Source organism: Scyliorhinus torazame, chromosome 9 (genome assembly GCF_047496885.1).
Source record: "Scyliorhinus torazame isolate Kashiwa2021f chromosome 9, sScyTor2.1, whole genome shotgun sequence".
In the NCBI taxonomy this organism is placed as follows: domain Eukaryota; kingdom Metazoa; phylum Chordata; class Chondrichthyes; order Carcharhiniformes; family Scyliorhinidae; genus Scyliorhinus; species Scyliorhinus torazame.
The window spans coordinates 176,185,872-176,195,768 of record NC_092715.1 but is presented as its reverse complement, the minus strand read 5'-3'; positions in this window follow the sequence as shown (position 1 = coordinate 176,195,768).

Genomic DNA, 9,897 nt, shown 5'->3' with positions numbered 1-9,897 from the left:
TTTCACAAATGATCCCAATGTCTCAAGATTAATTAGTCTTCCTGACAACCTGTTCCAGCTCTTGACGTGTTCAGTGAAAGAGTTTCTGATGCCTCTAATGCTGCCCCTCTGCACACCTTAAAGTATTATTTTGTTTATTTTCCCTTTGGGCGGCATGGTAGCACAGTGGTTAGCACTGTTGCTTCACAGCGGCAGGGTCCCAGGTTCAATGCCCGGCTTGGGTCACTATCATAGAACATAGAACATAGAAAAATACAGCACAGAACAGGCCCTTCGGCCCACGATGTTGTGCCGAACCTTTGTCCTAGATTAATCATAGATTATCATTGAATTTACAGTGCAGAAGGAGGCCATTCGGCCCATTGAGTCTGCACCGGCTCTTGGAAAGAGCACCCTACCCAAAGTCAACACCTCCACCCAACACTAAGGGCAATTTGGGACACTAAGGGCAATTTATCATGGCCAATCCACCTAACCTGCACATCTTTGGACTGTGGGAGGAAAAAGGAGCACCTGGAGGAAACCCACGCAGACACGGGGAGGATGTGCAGACTCCGCACAGACAGTGACCCAAGCCAGAATCGAACCTGGGACCCTGGAGCTGTGAAGCAATCGTGCTATCCACAATGCTACCATGCTGCCCTTAAGAACAAATAAATCTACACTGTATCATTTTACCGTAATCCATGTACCTATCCAATAGCTGCTTGAAGGCCCCTAATGTTTCCGACTCAACTACTTCCACAGGCAGTGCATTTCATGCCCCCACTACTCTCTGGGTAAAGAACCTACCTCTGACATCCCCCCTATATCTTCCACCATTCACCTTAAATTTATGTCCCCTTGTAATGGTTTGTTCCACCCGGGGAAAAAGTCTCTGACTGTCTACTCTATCTATTCCCCTGATCATCTTATAAACCTCTATCAAGTCACCCCTCATCCTTCTCCGCTCTAATGAGAAAAGGCCTAGCACCCTCAACCTTTCCTCGTAAGACCTACTCTCCATTCCAGGCAACATCCTGGTAAATCTCCTTTGCACCTTTTCCAAAGCTTCCACATCCTTCCTAAAATGAGGTGACCAGAATTGTACACAGTACTCCAAATGTGGCCTTACCAAAGTTTTGTACAGCTGCATCATCACCTCGCGGCTCTTAAATTCAATCCCTCTGTTAATGAATGCTAGCACACCATAGGCCTTCTTCACAGCTCTATCCACTTGAGTGGCAACTTTCAAAGATGTATGAACATAGACCCCAAGATCTCTCTGCTCCTCCACATTGCCAGGAACTCTACCGTTAACCCTGTATTCCGCATTCATATTTGTCCTTCCAAAATGGACAACCTCACACTTTTCAGGGTTAAACTCCATCTGCCACTTCTCAGCCCAGCCCTGCATCCTATCTATGTCTCTTTGCAGCCGACAACAGCCCTCCTCACTATCCACAACTCCACAATCTTCGTATCGTCTGCAAATTTACTGACCCACCCTTCAACTCCCTCATCCAAGTCATTAATGAAAATCACAAACAGCAGAGGACCCAGAACTGATCCCTGCGGTACGCCACTGGTAACTGAGTTCCAGGCTGAATATTTGCCATCCACCACCACTCTCTGACTTCTATCGGTTAGCCAGTTCGTTATCCAACTGGCCAAATTTCCCACTATCCCATGCCTCCTTACTTTCTGCAGAAGCCTACCATGGGGAACGTTATCAAATGCCTTACTAAAATCCATGTTCACTACATCCACTGCTTTACCTTCATCCACATGCTTGGTCGCCTCCTCAAAGAATTCAATAATACTTGTAAGGCAAGACGTACCCCTCACAAATCCGTGCTGACAATCCCTAATCAAGCAGTGTCTTTCCAGATGCTCAGAAATCCTATCCTTCAGTACCCTTTCCATGACTTTGCCTACCACCGAAGTATGACTAACTGGCCCGTAATTCCCAGGGTTATCCCTATTCACTTTTTTGAACAGGGGCACGACATTCGCCACTCTCCAATCCCCTGGTACCACCCCTGTTGACAGTGAGGACAAAAAGATCATTGCCAACGGCTCTGCAATTTCATCTCTTGCTTCCCATAGAATCCTTGGATATATCCCGTCAGGCCCGGGGGACTTGTCTATCCTCAAGTTTTTCAAAATGCCCAGCACATCTTCCTTCCTAACAAGTATTTCCTCGAGCTTACCAGTCTGTTTCACACTGTCCTCTCCAATAATATGGCCCCTCTCATTTGTAAATACAGAAGAAAAGTACTCGTTCAAGACCTCTACTATCTCTTCAGACACAATACACAATCTCCCGCTACTGTCCTTGATCGGACCTACCCTCGCTCTAGTCATTCTCATATTTCTCACAAATGTGTAAAAGGCCTTGGGGTTTTCCTTGATCCTACCCACCAAAGATTGTTCATGCCCTCTCTTAGCCCTCCTAATCCCTTTCTTCAGTTCCCTCCTGGCTATCTTGTATCCCTCCCCTGTCTGAACCTTGTTTCCTCAGCCTTACATGAGTCTCCTTTTTCCTCTTAACAAGACATTCAACCTCTCTTGTCAACCATGGTTCCCTCACTCGACCATCTCGTCCCTGCCTGACAGGGACATACATATCAAGGACACGTAGTACCTGTTCCTTAAACAAGTTCCACATTTCACTTGTGTCCTTCCCTGACAGCCTATGTTCCCAACTTATGCACTTCAATTCTTGTCTGACAACATCGTATTTACCCTTCCCCCAATTGTAAACCTTGCCCTGTTGCACGCATCTATCCCTCTCCATTACTAAAGTGAAAGTCACAGAATTGTGGTCACTATCTCCAAAATGCTCCCCCACTAACAAATTTATCACCTGCCCTGGTTCATTACCAAGTACTAAATCCAATATTGCCCCTCCTCTGGTCGGACAATCTACATACTGTGTTAGAAAAGCTTCCTGGACACACTGCACAAACACCACCCCATCCAAACTATTAGATCTAAAGAGTTTCCACTCAATGTTTGGGAAGTTAAAGTCACCCATGACTACTACCCTGTGACTTTTGCACCTTTCCAAAATCTGTTTCCCAATATGTTCCTCCACATCTCTGCTACTATTGGGGGGCCTATAGAAAACTCCTAACAAGGTGACTGCTCCTTTCCTATTTCTGATTTCAACCCATACTACCTCAGTAGGCTGATACTCCTCGAACTGCCTTTCTGCAGCTGTTATACTATCTCGAATTAACAATGCCACCCCCCCACCTCTTTTACCACCGTCCCTAATCTTATTGAAACATCTATAACCAGGGACCTCCAACAACCATTTCTGCCCCTCTTCTATCCAGGTTTCTGTGATGGCCACCACATCGTAGTCCCAAGTACCGATCCATGCCTTAAGTTCACCCACCTTATTCCTGATGCTTCTTGCGTTGAAGTATACACACTTCAACCCATCTCCGTGCCTGCAAGTACTCTCCTTTGTCAGTGTTCCCTTCCCCACTGCCTCATTACACGCTTTGGCGTCCTGAATATCGGCTACCTTAGTTGCTGGACTACAAATCCGGTTCCCATTCCCCTGCCAAATTAGTTTAAACCTTCCCGAATAGTACTAGCAAACCTCCCTCCCAGGATATTGGTGCCCCTCTGGTTCAGATGCAACCCGTCCTGCTTGTACAGGTCCCACCTTCCCCAGAATGCGCTCCAATTATCCAAATACCTGAAGCCCTCCCTCCTACACCATTCCTGCAGCCACGTGTTCAGCTGCACTCTCTCCCTATTCCTAGACTCGCTGTCAAGTGGCACCGGCAACAAACCAGAGATGACAACTCTGTCTGTCCTGGCTTTTAACTTCCAGCCTAACTCCCTAAACTCATTTATTACCTCCACACCCCTTTTCCTACCTACGTCGTTGGTGCCAATGTGCACCACAACTTCTGGCTGCTCCCCCTCCCCCTTAAGGATCCTGAAGACACGATCCGAGACATCCCTGGCCCTGGCACCTGGGAGGCAACATACCTTCCGGGAGTCTCGCTCGGGACCACAGAATCTCCTATCTATTCCCCTAACCATTGAATCTCCTACAACTATTGCTTTTCTATTCTACCCCCTTCCCTTCTGAGCCCCAGAGCCAGAATCAGTGCCAGAGACCTGGCCGCGAGGGCCTTCCCCCGGTAGGTCATCCCCCCCCAACAGCATCCAAAACGGTATACTTGTTTTGAAGGGGAACGGCCACGAGGGACACCTGCACTGTCTGCCTGTTTTGTTTTTTTCCCCTGACTGTAACCCAGCTATTCTTGTCCTGTACCTTGGGTGTGATTACCTCCCTGTAACTCTTCTCTATCACCCCCTCTGCCTCCCGGATGATCCGAAGTTCATCCAACTTCAGCTCCAGTTCCCTAACACGGTCTTTGAGGAGCTGGAGTTGGGTGCACTTCCCGCAGGTATACTCAGCGGGGACACCAGTGGTATCCCTCACCACCCACATCCTACAGGAGGAGCATGCAACTGGCCTAGTCTCCATCCCCTCTTACCTGACAGAATATAGCTGCCCTGTGGACCAACTGGATCTCCGCCTTCCAACTCTGCTCCCAGTCAGCTGCACTCTCTGTAAACTCCTGGCTCTCTTCTCACTCTTTGCGGAAATGTAGGAAACAAAATGAAAGGAGCACCTTACTCCCTCCTCACCTAACTCCCTCAGTCACCAAACTCTCACTATAGCACTCACATGCATCAAATTCAGCACTCCCTCAGTCATCAAACTCTCACTATAGCACTCACATGCATCAAATTCAGCACTCCCTCAGTCACCAAACTCTCACTATAGCACTCACATGCACCAAATTCAGCACTCAGTGCAAACAAAGTCTGCACTGTAGGGGATCACTTTTATACTGTGAATCTAGCCTCTGCAAACTGGCCTAATCCAATTAACTAATTAACAAGCTCCAGCTGCAAGTGCCTACAAGTAGAAGCTTTGTTTAAAGCTGATTGAAAATTCACCTTCTTCTAAACCAAACAGCAACCTTTAAGTTAATTAACTAAATAAAAGAAAGACTAGACTTTAGATCAAAATGAAGCCTTATACTCCCTCAGTCACCAAACTCTCACTCTAGCACTCACATGCACCAAATTCAGCACTCAGTGCAAACAAAGCCTGCACTGTAGGGGATCACTTTTATACTGTGAATCTAGCCTCTGAAAATTGGCCTAATCCAATTAACTAATTAACGAGCTCCAGCTGCAAGTGCCTACAAGTAGAAGCTTTGTTTAAAGCTGATTGAAAATTCACCTTCTTCTAAACCAAAGAGGAACTTTTAAGTTAATTAACTAAATAAAAGAAAGACTAGACTTTAGATCAAAATGAAGCCTTATACTCCCTCAGTCACCAAACTCTCACTATAGGACTCAAATGCACCAAATTCAGCACTCAGTGCAAACAAAGCCTGCACTGTAGGGGATCACTTTTATACTGTGAATCCCGCCTCTGAAAACTGGCCTAACCCAATTAACTAGTTAACAAGCTCCAGCTGCAAGTGCCTAGAAGTAGAAGCTTTGTTTAAAGCTGATTGAAAATTCACCTTCTTCTAAACCAAACAGCAACTTTTAAGTTAATTAACTAAATAAAAGAAAGACAAGACTTCAGATAAAAATTAAGCCTTATACTCCCTCAGTCACCAAACTCTCACTATAGTACTCAAATGCACCAAATTCAGCACTCAGTCCAAACTATCTGTATGGAGTCTGCACGTTCTCGCCGTGTCTGCATGGGTTTCCTCCGGGTGCTCTGGTTTCCTCCCACAAGTCCCAAAGACGTGCTGTTAGGTGAATTGGAAATTCTGAATTCTCCCTCAATGTACCTGAACAGGTGCCGGAATGTGGCGACTAGGGAATTTTCACAGTAACTTCATTGCAGTGTTAATGTAAGCCTACTTGTGACAATAAAGAATATTATTATTATTCTACCTTGGAGCCCACCAGGAAGCCATCAGGATTTACCTGGTCATCTTCCCCCATGCCTCCCAACATGAGGAAACTGCCCTCGAGGTGGGAGTTGTTGTTGAAAACTCACCACTATTCTTAGACGTCTCCCTATACCAAAAAGGGGCGACATTCTAAATGTTGAACAGGGATTTTCACTCCCCGACTCCTATGCAGGCTTCGGTGGGTGCTATTAAGGTCAAACTATGTATTCAAGTTATCCCCTGGTATAACCCATACCTTTACAGAAGATTTCCTCTACTTATGTAGCATCGATCCTGGGTCCCGCATTGTTAAGTAAGTAAAGTAGACTTTGGAATAACCATTGTTTCAGCTTAAAACTTTTAAGTTATTTTATTATTATATTTTTTCTTTTAAAAGCTGCAATCACTGTCTCTACAGAAAAGTAAAAAGATCTTGCTTCTGGATCCTTCTGGTTGGTTGAAGGGACCTTCAGACCCAACTTGACAATCAATCTTCTTTTTAAAATCTGGTCTTCTTTAGATATATTCGCTGGTTAGCTCGGTTGCTATGCTCTATCTTTCCCATGTACCGAGCTGTGAGAGCTGGCTATCTCTGAGCTGACTCTGAGCTGACTCTGCCTCCTCTTTAAATTCTGTCCCTTTCCCATGACCAAGCTGACTGTAAGCTGACTCTGCTTGCCTCTCTTGTTCCTTCTCTGCCTCTCTCTCTCTCTCATCTCTCTCCCTCTGGTTCTGGTAGTTCCTGCTGTGGTCTCTGGGTTTATATTCTCTTTCTAACAGTTATTACGTTTTTATGACTTTATTGTAAAGTAACTTTTATTTCACTTGGATTGTAAAAGGTTCCTTTAATCTGAATTTTTCTAACATGACTAAGTATTCATTTTGACATGACTTCACCTCATAGATCTCTGATTACATTCTTTCTTTGTGATGTTCAAAGTTCCTTTGTGAAATTCAAAAATGCTTTGGTTTCAATAGGGGTGTGAATTTTGGTTCCTGTCATTTCTATAGTTTTATTTTCCAATTGTGTCCCCAGCTCATAATTTTGACTTTGATTTTGGCTTTAAATTATGTTTCTCGTAGACTGATTGTCTCCAATTTTCTTTTAATTTACCTGGTGTTAGCAGAATTTCACTCCTATATATTTATCTCCCTAGTCATTCTTTTCTATCTGCTGATTTTACTTCAATGAAGGTGTGAATCATTGCTTTCAGCGTAATGCTAAAATTCCACTTGGTTATAACTTGAAAGGTTTACATTTATCACCTAGCTCAACTGAAACCCTCATCCATGCCTTTCCAGATGCTTACTAAGATGGTTACTTTCAATGAAGGTGTGAACCATTGTTTTTAGCTTCATACAAAAATCCTGTTTGTTAAGCCTGTTTGGAAAAAGGAATCTGCATTTTATAATCCTGCTCTTTGCAGCTGCTGTTAACCCTTCGAGGGATCTTTCCCTGTATCCTCTCATGTTTCTCTCAGACCAGTTTTTGCCAGACTTCCATGTTTCAAATGACACATCATTCCATATTATCAATTACAGAGTGGCTGTTCATTGACGGCGCGAATGTCTGCTAGGCCTTTCAATATTGCATCATGCTAACGTGAAATTATGTCAGTCTTAAAGCCATATTGTTAAAGAATGGCATTCACAAGACGGTCCTCAGTTCACAGGAGACTTTGAGGTGAGCGCAACACTGCAACTGTGCTGTGCTGCTCCCTGTGGTCTGCCAGGGCAGACCAGTTCCTGCTTCCGAGCTGGTCTTCATGGACAGCAACGTGCTGCTGAACCCACAGGCCCTCCTATGTCACCGCGTCGGATCAGTACCTGGGGTCAGAAATTTGACCGGGAGTGGAGTATGAGGTGAGGGGTGGGGGATGTGGCCTGACAAAGACAAGGGGAGGGGCAATATGAAAGGAAGGCTGTGCAAGGAGGATGGAGGAGAAGGGCGCGAGCCCGTGATGGAGGCAAAGGGGCAAGGAGGTGGGTGAAGAGGACAAACAATGGAAGGCAGAGGGAGAGTTGAGGGGCAGGAAGCAGGACCCCAACAAGGGTGCATAAAAAGCTCACAAACAAAGGGGGTCAAAGGGATACCACATCATTTACTGGAAAAGGATTGATGAAGACTCTAGAGGCAGTGGGTAGAGGTTCAAGAAGGGCATAGGCATCTCACAGATGATTAGTTGGTTGGGAGGGTGGTCGACTCTGGGAACAGACTTCCTCTTGAGGCTGCCAATATTTTCCCTCTGGGTTGTTGACACACTGCACAGTCTGGTGAAGACAGGTGAACTGGAGAGTGATACAAGTGTGATGGACTGTTGTTTAGATATGGCACTGGGACCTTTGAACCCGCCAGCTGAGGGTTGGTGATTGGTGACTCAAAGGGGAACATGCCTGTACATAATTACTAAGGTTCCAAGCACAGAATCTGATGCAGGATCCCGTCATTCGGGACAGCGAGAAAGGTGCCACCAGGGCCGCCATCACCGCACTTAGTCTCACAATGGGAGAATTCCACCCTGAATCTCTGCAGGAATTGAAACATTTAATACACAGATTCACTGGATCTCTGCCAATTCTGGGAATTCTTATTTATCTTATGTGGAGCAGAACTGCCACTCTCCCTAACAAGGCCAACAGGGAGAGGCAGCAAGGCCAAATGTGTTTTTTGCTGATAACTACTAATTTCTTGGTACAAAAGGGACGTGTTCTCTGACTGGAAGTCAGCACACCAAGAGAATTTCAGCATACTAACCTGTACATGGATGTAGATGGGTGAGCAGCCTCAGTGAGCAGCTTCTTACTGAGTAAGCGCCTCTTGATAGCACTGTCGGCGACATTCTCCATCACTTTGCTGATGATTGAGAGAAATTAATGGGACTTGGGCAGCACGGTAGCATTGTGGATAGCACAATTGCTTCACAGCTCCAGGGTCCCAGGTTCGATTCCGGCTTGGGTCACTGTCTGTGCGGAGTCTGCACATCCTCCCCGTGTGTGCGTGGGTTTCCTCCGGGTGCTCCGGTTTCCTCCCACAGTCCAAAGATGTGCAGGTTAGGTGGATTGGCCATGATAAATTGCCCTTTGTGTCCAAAATTGCCCTTAGTGTTGGGTGGGGTTACTGGGTTATGGGGATAGGGTGGCGGTGTTGACCTTGGGTAGGGTGCTCTTTCCAAGAGCCGGTGCAGTCTCGATGGACCGAATGGCCTCCTTCTGCACTGTAATTCTATGTTATGTTATAACTGGCTGCTTCTTTCTGTGGAGAGATATACCTGGGCAATTATCTACGTTGTCAGTTAATGCCAGTATTGTAGCTGTACAGGGGCACAGCTAGTTTAGAGCACAACTTTTCATTACAACAGCCCAGGATGGTGGCAGGTCCCATAGCCTTTGCTATAGTCCCATAGACTTAACATTGCCTTCTGAGAGAGACAGGAAGTTAGGGGGCACTTCACAGGAACGGCAGCCGGGGCAGAACAGACAGGCAGCTCAGATGTAACACAAGTTCAGTGCTGGAGAGTGAACAAGCCCACAATAAAGCATTTACTTCAACTTTAAGACTACGGGCTTTATTCAGAGACAAGGAACAACACATGGTACCAGGAGACTTCAGAATGCTTACTATAACACTACACAAGCTGCAGACACAGAAAGACCAAAATGGCAAGAAAAACTCCTATCGGACATTCGACGTGGGAAGACTTCGCTAATTCGATGATATCTGTTGGAACCCCACTGCAGCTGAACACAACCGGTAATTTAAGTAATGACTAGAAAAGATTTAAACAAATGTTGACATATATATCATAGCTGATCATTTAGAAGCAACCTCAGAAGAAATGAAAATAGCACTGCTCATCGCAGGACATGACGCTAGAGAAATATATAATTGCTTTAAATCCTTGAAAGGTGAAGACAGCACCAAATTAGAAGTAATACAATAAAAATTGAAGAGCACTGT